Genomic DNA, 16,723 nt, shown 5'->3' on the forward strand with positions numbered 1-16,723 from the left:
TTGCTGCTCGAGACTCCAATGGACCTAGGCAGAAGTGTCTAGTTCTCTTTAAGACTAGGCCTGGAACTGGCAAAGGGTCAGTTCCCCTGCATTTTATTGGTTGAAGTAGTTAAACGCCCTCTATGTTCAAGGGCAGGGGAAATAAACTGTCTCCTGATGGGAGGCTTGTCAGAAATTTGTAGCTATCTTTAATCTGCTACAGTTACTAATAAAAGAAATCCAAAACAAGGGCAGCCTGGAAATACAACTTTTCACACATCAGATTAGCAAAGAATAAAACAGCACAGGTTTATTACCTCTTTTCTTTCTTCTGGATGGAGATTATATATATATATATATATATATATATATATATATATATATATATATATATATAGTCTGGGAGTGTAGCCCGGAGGTAGAAGGGCTTCCAGGAACCCCAGTACCACCAAAAAAAAAAAGATAGGTTATAAAGTATTGTTTATAGTATGTTTAAACAGTAGTTTAAACAGTTCCTACACATTTAAAATTATCTAGGAGAAAATACATAGTGACTTAATAGGATTTGTGTTTATGTGATTCAAGTACAGATTTTTTTTTTATACTGTGCTTTTACTTGTTGAAGGAAAAGCAATTCGTGTTTTGTGACTCTATTCAATCTTAGCATAATTTCACCATAAACACTTGGAATAAAGTGGATAATCATATAAACACCTTTTCTGCTGTCCCTCACATATGTCAGAATCATTCTGGCCATAGGACCTTTATACTAGTTATTCACTTTGTCTGGAAATTCTTTCCTTTTAAATTCTTGCAGGGTTCACACATGTACTTTGTTTATATCTCTTTGTTTTATTAAATTTTTAATATTTCCAAGAGGCTCTTTATTTAACTGAAAAGATCTTTTTCTGTACCTTTTCAATAGTATTCTCTCTATATTAATCTTCAGTGCCCTTATCACCATTATATAACATTATATTAATTTTCTATTATTTATTTTCTGTCTTTTAAATTTTCTCATGTTCTATGAAGGCACAGACTTTTTGTTGTTCTTTTCATTGTAAGTTTTTACTGCTAAAACTATATGATATATTTTATTGTTTATGTCTTTATTTTCTGTTTCCCAAAACAAAATAAAATCTTGCTAGGGCAGAGATTTTCTGTCTTGCTCTTTAGTACACAGAACATAATAAACATTCCTAAGTATTTTTGGATATGTGAGTCAGTTTAGATGCCATTACAAGGAACCATGTTTTGAGATATTTGTCACTCATTTATTTACCTCATCAAAAATGTGGTATCTCAAAATTATTAAAAACACTGGGTAGTAGTTCAGGTATAAAAGACTTTATATTTTATTTTAAATTTATTTTTGAGGTCCTGGGGATTGAACCCATTCTACCATCCGAGCTACACCCCTAGCCCTGTTTTTTAATTTTTATTTTGAAAGAGGCTCTCACCAGGTTGAGTAGTCTCACTACTCGTTGAGGCTATCCTTGAACCTATGATCCTTCTGTTTTAGCTGCCCACGTACTGGGATTATAGGCATTTGCTACCCCATCCAGCTTTATGAGGCTGTCCTCGAACCTATAATCCTTCTGTTTTAGCCTCCCACGTACTGGTATTATAGGCATTTGATACCCCATCCAGTTTAATAAGATACTTTAGAGTAACCAAGTATTAAGTGAACAAAATAAACAAAACTTAAAAAATAAAGAAAACTGCAAAAATGTGTCTAACCATACACAAAGCATAATATGGTTATTTTCATTTATACTTACTAGAAATATGGAAATAAGGTTGAATTTCTCTTAGGTCAGTTAGCTCCAAAAAGCCTTGCAAAGCTCAAAATCAGACAAAATACAAAATGAACTTAGGAACCACTTTATGGTTTTTAGGCACTTACTGTCCCAGAGCTCACTCTGCTCTCCTTACTTATTCCAAATTTTTCTCTGTGTGTTTCATTTCCAATAGTTTCTATTGCTGTGTCCTGACATTCACTAAGCTTTTCTTCTGCAGTTTCTAATTTGCTGTTAATCCTATCCAGGGTATTTTTTGGTTCAGATACTATATATTTTTTTCAATCTCCAGAAGTTTGACTTAGGCTGTTTTTGTAGCTTCCATTTCTCTGTGCGTCCTTTCTTCTGCTTTCTGGAATATGGAGAGTATATTCAAACTATTTGCACGTTCTTGTCTCTAAATTTATTAGCTCTATATTTCTGGATCTGTTTGTATTTGACTATTTTTTTCTAGTTTCAGTTATATTTTCAAATTTTTTGCACGCTTGATAATTTTTCACTGGGTGCCAGACATTGTACATACTAGACTTTTTATTTTCCTTTTTCTGCAATACAGTTAAGATCCTTTGAGTCAGTTTCTTTTCCAATATAAAGATTTTGATTAACTTCCTTTTTAAGTTTTATTTTGTTTTTGATGGCAATAATAGTATATATTTGTAGGCTGCAGTGTGATATTTCAGTACATGTATATATACATTGTATGATGATTAAATCAGTATGATTGGCATATCTATCACCTCGAGTATTTATTATTTCTTTGTGTTGAGAACAATATTCTCTTATAGCTATTTTGAACCATGAAATATGTTGTTATTAACTACTGTCACCATTGCTATTCAATAGAACAACAGAATGTATTTCTCCTATCTAATTGAAACTCCATCTCTTTTGACCAATTTCTCCCCTTTTCCAGTTTTCCATGCCTGCCCCTGAATTGATTTGATTCTTTCAAGGGCTGCTTTTAAGATATGTTAGGTCAGGTCCTGAAGAGCCTTTTGACTAGGTCTAATTTAGACCACCTCTTAAGGCATTTCCTTTCTGAGGATGATACTCATTGCTGTGCATTTTGGGACATCTTTCTAAGCTGTCTGATGGGAATATGAGTATTTCTGACCCTGTGTGGGTCCTAAGGATTATTCTTTCTGCTGCATTTCACTGTTCCTTCCCCAGCCTCAGTAGTTTCCTTATGCACATGTATAGATCACTATTCAGTTAAAGTCTCAAAGGCATGCCTTTGAGAATCTCTAGAACTGTCTCTTTCTCTGTGCCTGGCCTGTGCACTACACCACTGATCCTAGTCACAGAATTCTCTGAACTCTGTTCCTTCAACTGAGTGATAACAGGGGGTCTCTTTGAATTCCCTCTCCTGGGACTTCAGTGTAGAAACTTCCTGCAGACAGCCATCTGGGATGCTTGTTGGGTTCACCTTGTTTATTTCTCTTTTCTTGAGAGATCACTTTTCTGTTCTGCTTATGTCTAATGTATGAAATGCCTATCATATACTTATTTTCATTTGGTCTTCTCGTTATTTAAGGTAAGAGGGTAAATCTATTCTCCATTGTTCTATCAAGGCTAGAAGGCCAAATAAACAGAAGAATACAAAAATTCTTTTAGGATCCCAATGCATTCCCAATCTATATGAAATATAAATTTAATAAAAATAAATTTTAGATTAAGAAATTTAGTAGATATATGAACATCAATTCAGTTGATGTTTCCAATCTAAAAGTTAGGAGCATAGCTGTGCCAGGCATGGTGGCACACGCTTATAATCCCCGCGCTTGGGAAGTGGAGACAGGAGGATTGCGAAGGTTCGAAGCCAGCCTTGCTGGCTTAAGAGACCCTGTTTCCAAATTAAAAATATATATATAAAAAATAGGTCTGGGATCATAGCTCAGGAACTCCAGTACCACCAAAAAAAAAAAAAAAAAAAAAAAGTTAGGAGCATAGCTATGGGAAAACATGACTAACCCATGAAAGTGAAGGATGCTGATGATAGAGGAGGGCTCCCTGAGGGTAATAGTGTGGACCGGGGAGGAAGCATGCATGCCTCTGCTCCTGCTTTTGGCCTCGCTTTCACCTACTCCTGCCTGGATGCAGAGGAAACATGTTTCCTCCTTCTCAAACTAAGACTTACTAGTGCCAAGCTATGGGAAGTGAGAGTTCTGATAGATGATACGGAAGGAAAGGAAATGCAGTGTAAGAGCTTTAAACATGTACAGGCTTGGAATGGAAATGACTAGGAGGGCAGAGATTGTGACTCATTCTCGGAAATGTGTCAAGAAATTCTTGTTGCATTAATAAATATGGCTGAGTGGATTATATTCTTCTTTTCTCCTTCCTTGTCGCCCCTTCTTGTTTCTCCTCTCCCTTGACCATTTCAGTCTACCATGTGTCTGGTATTAATTCAAGCAGAGAGTACTGAGTGCTTTTTTTTTTTTTGGCAAGCAGAATGGCCTTAGTAAAGTCTTTAATCACACATTATATTCAGGCTTCATGGATTAAAAAATAGTGCTTGTACAACTATATAGCCTTCTCTAAAAATCTATGAGTACCCCCTGCTTCATTCTCATTTGGTTTCCAGCAACAGTTTTGAGAGTCTGTGGCCTGTATCCTCAGGCAGGAGCAGCTTCTGAAGCTCTGGTCATTGACGATCTGGGCTGGTCCTTGAATATTTGGGCTCTTCTCCTGGGCAAGCTGTCTGTTTTAGGTGCAAGATCTGTGGGACTGCCTTTCTTCCACTTCTTCCTGCCTCTCCACATGTACCAGATTGAATAGTGTTTCCCCAAATTCATGGAGCCCAGTGCATATGACCTTATTTGGAAATAGAGTCTTTTCAGATGTGATCAAGTTAAGATGAGGTCATATTGAATGAAGGTTGGTCCTAAATCTACTATGATTGGTATACTTATAAGAGGGCAGTTTGGGCACTGAAACACCGACATGCAGGGAAGAAGGTCATTTGAACACAGAGGGAGAGACTGGAGTGTGTGTTTGCAGGTTTATAGAAATGAGAATCTAGAGAGAGTGAAGGAAGGATTCACTCTCTAGAGTGAAGAGAACATGTGCCTGCCAGCACCTTAATTTTGGACTTCTGCCTCCAGACCTGTGAGAGAATGTGTTTCTGTTGTCTTAAGCCACTGAGTTTGTGGCTTTCATGGCTCCTCTCCCAGTGAGGCCTATCTTACTTACTCTGTCATTCCTATTCTCTAGCAGGATCATTCCTTCTATTTCACTAACAGGAAAGCTTAAAAAATTATTTTTACTGCCTGACAAGGATAGTGTTGAGATCAAGGTAACAACTTGCTACCCTGATTATTTTTCTACCATCAGTATTATTTCAATTTAATAAAATATAAAATTATGTTAGTTCCCTTATTGTCTTATAACATTTTTAACTTATAATGGTTTAAAAAGCAATAGTTTATTTATAAAAATATATAATTTGGAATAACTTTCAATCCAGAGAGAGATGGGAAAGGTCAGAACCTGGGCCACTGGAATGCATGGCTTTATCCTTTTATATCTACGATATTGAAAAAGCAGAACTAAGCATTTGAGAATGTTTCAGTGAGAGTATACAGACACAGTGTGGTAAAATTTCTGTAAGCCTAAATCTGAAGCAGAAAAGAAGGGGAAAATTGGTTTTCTATAGAAGCTCCCCCCCCCCCACATCCCTTCCAATCAGTTATAACATCCGCTGGCCATTCCTTTGGCACAAATAAACAGGAATGCTCTGGGAGCCAAAAGCAAATTGCTTAATATAATAAAAAATATGAGGGCACACATGAAGGTCCCACATCTATGAACTGAAAATTGAAAACTCAAAATGGGCAAGTTAGAAAACCTGAAAATAAAACATTATTAAAAAAAATGAAAAGAAGAAAAAGAAGTGGTTAGTAGTGAAAGCAGAGAAATCTGTTGTGTTAATAAAGAAAATGGGACCTTGTGTGTTTTAAATTTACTTTTAGTGGGTTAGCTCCAAGAAGGGAAGGACTTAGCATCATTTTAACTATAATTACTCTTTGGAAACTTGTGTGATAAAAGTAGGCCATGAAAGTACAGTATATATAAACACATATGAATATACATCCCCCCACATAAGTTCACTGAATTGCCCCCAGTAACCTTCTTCTCTGTCTTGACAGGGGCAAATTTTCTTCTGCCATTTACTCCCTGTGACCAGTGTCCTTTCTGTGCTTTGATCATTGTTGGGGGACTTGAAGTGCTGTGTTTTACTGCTTATCCAGGAAGTCAGGAAGGGGCTGGAGGTGAAAAGAAGGGAGACTAGGTAGGTCTGAGACCCTGCCAGGAAAAGGGAGCCAGAGATACTATAAGAAAGCAAACTTCTTATACAAATAAGAATAGTGCTGGGGTTCTCAGCATGGCTTTATTGAACGGAATTGAAAATTGAAAGCCCTAAGTGGCATCAAACAATGTCTACTTGAAAAACAAAGTAAAGGTATATTATAATCAGGTAATAACATAGGGAAGATATATTGGGCTCATTTTGATTTTAACACCTAGAGGGGTAGTTCAGAAAGGAAAGAAAATAAAACCAAAATTAGCTTTGTCTGCCCAAACATTTTATCTTTCTTAGAGTGAAAGGAAAGTTTTAGTTATTTTTTCTTACTCTTGACCTGAATCTCAGTCTTTTTATATACTATTACTTTTTTCTTCTCCCTTTCTTTCTTTCTTTCTTTCTTTCTTTCTTTCTTTCTTTCTTCCTTTCTTTCTTTTTCCTTTCTTTCCTTTTCTTTCTTTTCTTTTTTGGCAGTACTGGGATGGAACCCAGGGACATTCTACCTCCAAGCTACACCCCCATCCTTATTTTTATTCTTTATTTTGAAGCAGGGTTTCATTGGGTTGCAGAGGGCCTCACTAAGTAGCTGAAGCGGGCTGCAAACCTGTGATCATCCTCTTTCATCCTTCCAAGTACTGGGATTACAAGTGTGCGCCATCACACCCGACTGGAATGAGACCTATTAATATATTCAGAATTGTGTTTTGAAGGATTTTCTATTGTAACAATTATTTTTCTACCATGTAACTTTGGCTTTTAAAAAATGGACAGATTGTAGGTTGGCTTTTTTTGGTTGTATTGTTGTTTTGGGTACTAGGGATTAAACTTCCCTGGAGCATTCTACCTCTGAGTTACATTTTTGCTGCTTTTTTAAAAAATTAAGACAGGGTCTCACTAAGTTTCCCATGCTGGACTCCAATTTGCAATCCTCCTTAGCCTCAGCCTCTGGAATGGCTGGGATTACAGGCTTGTGCCACTATGCCTGCCTCCTGGATATTAGCTTAATGTCTGATGTATTCAGTGTAAGCTTTGCTTTCCAGCAGAAGTCTTAACTTTCTCTCTCTCTTCCTTTCTATTGGTAATATTGACCTGATCTCCTATAGCAGGAAAGAACAATTGTTTGAGATCTGTGGCCTAGGTTTGATCTGTTCCTTAGGGCTCTGCTTAGCTTGAAGGTCTTCTCTCATCAGTGATAACAGTGACCTAACTTTAGGTTGTCTACCTGATAGCCTTGCCAATCCCCTCCTGCAGCTGGGCATTCTAGACAATTAACTTAGGTTTAAATCCTAATGCAATGCTTTATTCCAAAGTAGGGCTGAGGCTTTTAGATAACTACCTTTTTTTTTGGTTAAAAAAAATAACAGCATTTTCTTCTAGAGAAGATCTTTAAAAGCTTTTTAAAATTCAGCAAGAACAGCCCCATAATTATTTGGGTAGCTGGATTCTAGCAGGCATAACATAGCTCTCACTGGGTGGCATAGCCCTATGACAGCTTGTTAGAAAGCAGACCCAAACATGTTATGTTAGGAAATCCTTAGATCTCCATCCAAATTGCAGTCAGCACTACATTATAAAACTTGCTTGACTCTCTGGGGTTCTATAAGGCCTACAGGACATTTTCTCCCTAAGAATTTAAGATTGGAATCTACTGCAGCAATGTGATAACCTGGAGGCATATGTGCAAAGGGCAATCAATCATTTGCTTGAAATGAAATGTCATGTATTTATAAGCACAAAAGGATTTTGCACATTAAAAAATTAAGAAATTTTTTTCTAGCCTTTCTACTCCCCTTTCACAAACCTTCAGAGGTTACTATTGATATTAGAATTTTGCTTATCTTTTCAGCATATTCAGGGAACACATTGCATATGCATTATATTTAAATAAGTGGTAGCATACATATATATACATATTGTTCTGTAATATATACATATATACATATTGTTCTGCAATATGTGTATATTTGTAAGTACATGTATATGTATATAATATGCCATGTCTTTAAAAAGGTAGTGATCTATCTTTGTTATTATTCAGTAAACACACACAGAATTTATTCATTATTTTTTGTGGCTGCATAGCATTCCATTATTTGGATGTACCATAATTTATTTTGTTCATGAGCATTTAAGTTATTTTCAATCTTATACCACTAAAATAGGGCTATTATACATATCATTATAAGAATGTTATTTTATCTATGTGTGACTGGATCTGTAGGATAAACTCCTAGAGGTAACATTTCTGAATCCAAAATTTGTGCATTTTAATTTTGATAGTTATTGCCAACTTGCTCTTCAGGGATATTATCCTCATTCAAATTCTCCTGCCCCTAGCAATGTATGAGAATGCTCACCTATTTTATCCATGTATTTGTCTACATGACATATTTTATACTTTCTCGTCCCTGCCCATCAGATAGGTAAGAAAATGTTATCACTTAGTTCTTAATTTGCATTTTCTTATATGGATAATAGTGAATATATTTTTATTCATGTGTATTTCCTTTTTAGTGAACTATTTGTATATCTTTTGCTTATTTTCCTATTGGGCTGTCAGTGTTTTTGTTGTTGATGTTTTGGAACCATTTATATTTTGAGGAAATTAAAGCTATTTATATATTGAGAAAATTAGTTCTTTTCTATGATATGAGCTAAAAACTTTTTTCACATTTTTATATTTGCCTTTTGACTTTATGGTGTTAAGAATTTTTATCCTATATGGTAGAATTTGTCAATCTCTTGTGACTTTTGGATTTTTATCATATTTTTAAAGGTGCATATTATACATATTCTCTAGTATTTTGATCTAACACATGTATCATGTATGATTTTTCTCATGTCAATCTTTACTCCTTATTTTGGACTAAGGTAAGGTGCATTCTATTTAGATAACTCAAAGAATTTTGGCTGTGAGGGAATGTTCTTTTTTTTTATTAGTGGTATGTGGGTTGCAGCACCTGGACATTTCCTGTTAATTTTTCTTCAGTAGTTGCAGAGTAAAGCGAATTGCCATGTGGCAGATGGATGGAAAAAGTCCTCATAGTTTAAGTGTAACTGAGCATGGAACAATTTTAAGTTACAAGATTAATGGCAGCTGCAGAGGACTACTCACGTTGCCAGACAGTGGGGTTGGAGGTAGTGATGAAGACCACTTAGGCAGTTGGCACTGGCAAAGCTCCACATGAGCATCAGCAGTGGTGATTTTAGCATGTGGATAGCTTCACTTGAACTTTGGTCTTCAGGAGGGTCTTGAGTTGTTGCTGTTTCTGAGGCACCTGCAGATTACTTCCTTGACTCTTGTTTTCTGTGCATGCAAAATGTAGACTCTAAGGAATTTAATGCAGTGGTTTTCATCCTTGGCTGCTGCACTAGAAACTGTTGGGGGAGATGCTGACTTAATTGGTCTGAGATGAGACTGTCAACAGCATTTTGAAAACTCTGCAGATTGGATTCTATTATACAGCTAATGTGAAAACCACCACTAATGCAATCAGTTTGCAGTTCCTTTGGCTCAGGGATTGCAGTGTGTATTGCCTCCATGCTCCCCAAAGTGCACACAAATCACCCAGAGATCCTGTTAAATACAGATTCAGAAGGTCTAGAGTGGGGATGGAAATTCTGCATGTCTGGTAAGCTCTCCATTGATGGTTAGTCTAGGTGTCCCTAGACCATACTTGAGTGACTTGAGCTTGTTTTAGTGGAAGTGCAAAGCACTGGCCTATACCAGTTCACAAGAGTCAGTAAGCATTTTCTTGCCAAGGTCCTGTTCTCTGGCAGAATTTGCTTAGTGCACTTGAAAGAATGCTTGGGTCAAGTGACCTGCTTTCCACTTCCAGGTCTGTCCCTAATTAACTGAAGAACAAGTTTCTTAAAAGTGTTTCAGCCAGTCACCCACTCATCTCTAAAAGGAGAGATTGAACTGGGTAAACTATAAGGTTCTCTTTGTTCTTCTATCAGCCTATGCTGATCCAGAATGTTTTCAGACTCTGTGGATCAGGTTTTTATGCAGAATGACAATCTGGATTCTGCAGTTAAGACCCTGGCTTCTCTTAAGGGGTGGGGCCTAGGCCCTGAATTTATGACCTGTTTGGGGGAAGAAAAACTGACAAATATTAAAAATATTAAAGAAAAGTTAAATGCTAAATTGTAAGCCGTGGTAAGTACATGGAGATTTCAGGGAAGATGGGAGGAGTGTTGATGATAAAAGTCAGAGAAGACTTCATTGCAGAGGGAGATTTGAGGTAGAAATTGTTTACTGGGACAGGTGGACTGTACAGCTGACTTAGGCGGACAGTTTTCATGCTTTTACGTTTATTTGCTTCACTAAAAAAGCATCCTTGAACAGTGAAGAACAAAGCCTACTTTTCTGTCTTAAAACAATATAGGGAAAGATTTTTATGTGGAAGCAATTGCTTGAAGGGAAATAAAAATGCTAAGAATGCCTTTTCTAGCAACATTTTCCTTTCTCCCCCCTTGTTTTGTTTTCAGTGATGAATGGGGATTAAACCCAGTGCCTTGAGCATGCTAAGCAAGTGCTATATGACTGAAGTATACCCTAAGCTATCTGCTTTTCTATGTTTAATTTTTCAAGGCAATGTCTGACTGTTAAGAGATTGGTACTAAAAAGAAAATTTTCTCTATAAGCAAATATAGGCTGAGTCAAAAACTATTCTGTACCTCCCTACAGATAATAATAAATAATATTAGAAATTACCTAAAATGGAAGTAAATGCACATAATATTGAAAATAACATTCATCTTTCTCTTAGCTCATTAAAAAGACTATATAAATTATTTATATTTTATAACATACATACACAGAAATTTGTGGCTTACCTCTTTTAGTCAAAGGAAATGTATATGAAGAGTGCTCAGGTATAGAATAATACAAAATAGAACAGTTATTCTCATTTCATAAATTATATTTAGTATACTCACAGTTTAGCTCTAACCATTCTCTGAATATGCTAAGAACTTTCTTTTTTTCCTCTGTGTCTAGATTATTTTGAAATTTTGGACTGCCAGTATTTGTCTCACAAACATGTACCATTATAAATTTTATCATATGTGCTAAATATTTTATATAATCAGCTATTGATTATCATAATGAGAGTGTACAGAGCAGTAGAAATTTTCTATTTTTAAACTATTAAACACAACATATGAATTTTTTTTTTTGGTGGTGGTACTGGGGTTCCTGGAAGCCCTTCTACCTCTGGGCTACACTCCCAGACCTATTTTACATTTTTATTTGGAAACAGGGTCTCTTAAGCCCGTGTGGCTGGCTTCAAACCTGCATGATCCTCCTGTCTCTGCCTCCCAAGTGCAGGGATTACAAGCTGTGCCACCATGCCCGGCACAACATATGTTATTTAAGAGCAAGATTATTTAGTTCCAATAGAAACCAAAATTGTTGGGTGAAAGGACTTGGGAAATTTGAGGGTGGAACTAGCCTTGGGTATGATGGTATAAATAGTGCAATCTGAATAAGGTCTTTGCATCTCATGGCCTTGTTTCTTTTGCACAGGCCTTATTCTCAGGCTCCATTTAATTACAAGATAGCTGTTAGGGGTTTAAAAATCTTTCTTGTTTAAATTTAGTGAAAAAGAGAATGTACCTTCCTTCCACATCCCTGAGCCGAAACCTGAATTGTACCTCATAGACCTGAGAGGAGGTCATTTGCTCTCCTGAGTCTCTGATCAGAGTCCTAGGCTCATCCTGGAGCTGCAAGGTCATGTCCACACCAACAGTGAAGAAGAGGAAGAAGGGAAAGAGCCCTTAGAAGAAAATTGGCTTCCAAAAGAAGGGGAAATGAAAATCTGATGTAAAACCAGAGTAGCCACAATGATGATGGCAATAGTTGCTATATATATTATTTTCTCCATTTAAGCCAATATTTACTTACATTATCTAAATATTAGGATTTCAGTGGTAAGGAGCATCAAAGGATATATTTTGAGATTGGCTGATAAAGGACCAGAACATAAAACAATAATTCCACCTATAAAATGTATAACCTTAATGAAATAATTGATGGTGGTAGTATTAGGTATCTGGTGGTTAACTTTACTATTAGGAATGATAGTCAAGATATTTGTCAACTTGTGGCAGAGGCATCAGCTAATCCACATGAGATTCACATGAGTTGGATGTAGCTATTCAGAACTTGTTCTGGTCACAAGCAGTGGCCAGGTGTGTGCTGGCAACTTGTCAGCCCAGTTAGAAGGCACTCTTAAGGTGCTACCACATCTTTTAAAAAAATCTGCTGGCTCTATTAGATTCATAGTGATGTCACAACAAAGTACCATACACTACATGAATTAAAGCATATGTATCCTGTCATGTTTCTGGAGGCTAGAGGTCTGAAATCAAGGTGTTGGCAGGATCATACTCCTTCCAAAGGCTATAGGGAAGAAGCCTTTCTTGCCTCTTTCATGGCTTATAGCTACATGTGGCCATTTTCCTTTCGTTCTCTTAGAATTTTATGTGTCTATGTCTTTATGTCCAAATTTCCCTTTTCCACTTCTTTCTTTTTTTTTTTTTTTTTTTTAATTTTATTTTATTGGTGCACTGTATTCATACATCATAGTGGGATACAAAATTTTGTAGACATACATGCACACATCGCCCAGTCAGCCCCCACCCGATCCCCACCCCATTCTCTCCCCATCCCTCCTTCCCATGCTTGGCTTAGTGGTTGACATCTAGTATTATAGCAATTTATCCAAAATTAAAAATGATAATCTCACATAACAGTTTCATTTGTCTGATACCAAGTGTTTGATGATTTAAAGATAGCATTTCAATATTTCTTTTTGCTTTCTTTCTTACTAGAGCATATTTTTTTCTGTTTTTTTAGGTGAAACTATCATATATTTATATATTTATTTTTCAGAAAAAAATCTATCCTAATATGGAATATGAATTCTAGATACCCAAAACGATCTTGAAAAAGAACAAAACTAGCAGATATATATTTTCTGATTTCAAACCAAATAAAGCTACAATAATTGAAACAGTGTAGTACTGTTCTAAAGGCAGATATATAGACCATTGGAGTTAAATACAAGCCTAGAGCTAAATTCTTCCCTATATTGTCAAGTTATTTTTGACAATGTTTCCACGAACATTTGGTGGTGGAAATAATAATCTTTTAACTAAATATTGTTGAAAAATAATAATTACATGGAAAAGAATAAAATTGGACCTTTACCTAATCCCATATACAAGTATTAACTCAAACTAGATAAAAGACCTAAATATAAATCTTAAGACTATAAACTTTTAGGAGAAAATCTGGGTCATAAAACCTCACAACATTGAAATTGGCAGTGATTTCTTGGATATGATTTCAATGACACAGGCAACAGAAAAATATACAAACTCCCTAAAAAATAAAAGAAAATATTGTATATCCAAAGACAATGTAAACAGAGTTAAAAGTTACTAATAGAATTGGATAAAATATTTCCAAATGCTATATCTGAAGGTATATTAATATTCCAACTAGAAATCCTAAAAATTAACAAAAATAAAGGCAAACAATACAACTTAGAGATAGGAAAAGACTAACATAAATAATGAATCTCCACAGATAACCAATCTTAGTTGTCTGTTGGATGGAAACTCTTGTTTCTCTGGTTCTGGTGAGTGTTACCTATTTCTTCTTTGTAGTTAATCTCTTTGAGTATTTTCTCTAGTGCTGGTTTTGAAGACATAAATTCCTTCAGTTTCTGTTTGTCATGGAAGCTTCTTATTTCTCCATCTAATTTGATAGAAAGTTTTGCTGGATAGGAAATTTTTGGCTGGAAGTTGTTTTCTTTCAGAGTTTGGAATATGTTACTCCAAGCCCTTCTGGCTCTCATGACTTGGTTTGGGAAGTCTGGAGTGATTCTAATTGGTTTGCCTCTGAATGTCAGTTGGCCCTTTGTTTTTGTTGCCTTTAAGATTCTCTGCTTGGCTTCCACATTGGTCATTTTGACAATTATATGGCGTGGGGATCCTCTTCTCCGATCCTGTCTAAAGGGAGTTCTATAAGTTTCCTGGATCTGTGTATCAACCTCTTGCTCTATATTTGGAAAATTTTCTGCTATTACTTCCTTGAAGAGATTGTTGATCCCTTTGGTATCACTTTCTTTTCCCTCCTCTATTCCAATTATTCTTAGGTTAGCTCTCTTAAGATGGGCCCATATTTCTTCAATGTCAGATTCCTGCTGTTGGATATTTTTTTCTAGATTAGAAACTATGCATTCATTTTTGGATTGCTCATCTTCTAAGAGCGAGATTCTGTTCTCCATGTGGTCTAATCGGTTGTTTGTGCTTTGAATTGAGGCCTTTACTTCATTAATTGCATCCTTTATCTCTTTTTGGCTCTCTCTGAGTTCTTTTCGAAGCACCTCTAGTATTTCTACAGTTATTTTCCTGATTTGATCTTCTAGAAATCTCTGATTTTCTGTTTTATCAGGTTCTGATGTTGTGGGGTTGTGCACATTCATTACTCCAGTGTTATTCCTCTTTCCCATGATTTCAGAGGTTTGTGCCTTCTCTGGGTTCTTCCCTTGGGTCACTATGGCTTCACTTAAGGTGCTCTGGATCTCTAGTCTGTATTATCTCAGACCCCACTACTCCTTTACTGGGTTGTATCACAGAGTCTCCGACCCAGGGAGTCGATAGAGGCTGCTTTAAACTATGGGGGGTGCCAGGTTGCACGTTCTCCTATGGTGTGATATCTCTGCCACCACCACTCCTGGGTCAAGTCCCAGGAGGCCCAATACTGCGATTTCTCCTCTGTGGCCCGCAATTTGACTCACTGTTCTTGAGTACGCAGATGTAGCTGTACTGGACTCGGTGAATTCACTGCTGCTGCCGCCGCTGGTGGCAATATGGCGCCTCTGCCACGCCCTCGGCCATGAGTCTGGCGTATTTTTTCTTCTCTGGTTTTGATTTCCACTCTGAATCCCTGCAGCGTGTGCTGAGCTCAGCCACTGGGAGCTTTAAATGCTGTCTGCGCCGAAAGATCCCGCCTGGCTGTTCCGCAGCGGCTCACCTGGCTTGCTGTAGCCGTCCGTTGAGTTCGCCGCTGCCACCGGCAGTATGGCACTGCTGCCGCGTCCTCGGGCTCGTGTGTCTCCTCTGTGGCCCTGAGCTCTGTTCTCAGTCCGCTTTCTCTCTGGAGCCTGGTGGGTTTTTTTGTTTTTCTGGTGATGGTGTTTTCTGGCTATGAAAGGCGCTCTTTTTGTGGTAATGGAGATTGGTTGTTAGCGGGACTCTTAAGCCCCGCTTTTCTCGGTCGCCATCTTCCCGGAAGTCCACTTCTTTCTTAATTGCTATTATTTTAATCCTATTAAAATGGGAATATTGATGTGATAATTTGGTGGAGAATTAATGTTACTTGGCATGTGACTCTTTCTTTATAAAGAGGTATTACTTTATAATACATGACTTTATTGAATTCAGACATGTTTTGCCTTAGAAAAAAGAAACTAGCCAGGCATGGTGGCACACGTTTGTAATCCCAGCATTTGGGAGGCTGAGACAGGAGGCTTATGGTTTGCAGACAGTCTCAGCTACTTAGTGAGGCCCTTTGCAACTCAGTGAGACCCTGTTTTAAGAATAAAGAATTAAGCCAGGCGTGGTAGTGCATGCTTGTAATCCCCGCGCTTGGGAGGCTGATACAGGAGGATCACAGAGGTTTGAAGCCAGCCTCAGCTATTTAGTGAGGCTCTCAGTAACTTAGTGAGACCCTGTTTCCAAATAAAGTATAAAATAGGTCTGGGAGTATAGCTAAGAGGTAGAAAGCCCCTGGGTTCCACCCCCAGTACCACCAAAAATAAATAAATAAATAAATAAAGAAATAAATAAATAAATAAATAAAATAAAGAATTAAAAAATAGGGCTGGGGTGTAGCTTGGAGGTAGAATGCCTCTGGGTTTCATCTTCAGTACCAAAATAAAAAATAAAGGAAAAATGAAATTAACTACAATTAAATGAGCATCGCCTATTAGTCTGTTTCATAGCTAGTACAAGAAAAGCAGGAGAGAAATACACCTGGCAAAAAGGGACTTGGAAACTACATCTTGCAAAGAATACGTGAAATGGTGATATTTGTCTATAACTCTTTGAATAACTGTTCTGTGGAAAAGGCACAGAGGGCAGAACTAGAACCAATAAGTTAAAGGGAATATTCTAGGCAGTATAAGACAAAACTTTCTCCATGTACAGTATATCAAAATGGAAGTGACTGTTATGGTGGGGAGTAAAAAAATACAGGCTATCTAAAGTGCTCAGGGAGATGCTACATAATTATTCCCAAGGACACTTAATAGGAATTTTGCCTTGAAAAGAAAATGGAAGTAGAAAGTCTCACCCAGCTTCTAGATCTACTTCAAATACTCTAAAATCTCTTCCCAATAATTATTAATTAACTATTAATTATGTGAAAAGATATTTCTATAAGTTTAAATACTTTTTAACAGTTGCCAACCTACAGATTTGCTATTTAACCTTGGTATTGTGGTCTAGTAAAGGGAGAAAAAGGCATTGAGGGGGTCAAGTTAAGTTAGGAGAAGGAGAAACATAATAAATGAGAAATGCAGGTGAATAGAACTTGTATTTATTGTCTACTCTATAGAGGATATTG

At 36.8% G+C, this 16,723-nt stretch overlaps 1 protein-coding gene across 1 annotated transcript in view; it reads left to right on the forward strand.

Annotated features, from left to right (window-relative positions):
* Positions 1–16,723, forward strand: part of ATG10 (autophagy related 10) — a gene marked incomplete at both ends in the record, with an annotated part of 296,512 nt that overhangs the window by 49,899 nt on the left and 229,890 nt on the right. The gene's annotated exons all lie outside the window — the stretch shown is intronic.

Source organism: Muscardinus avellanarius (assembly GCF_963383645.1).
Source record: "Muscardinus avellanarius genome assembly, chromosome: 1".
Classification (NCBI taxonomy): Eukaryota; Metazoa; Chordata; class Mammalia; order Rodentia; family Gliridae; genus Muscardinus; species Muscardinus avellanarius.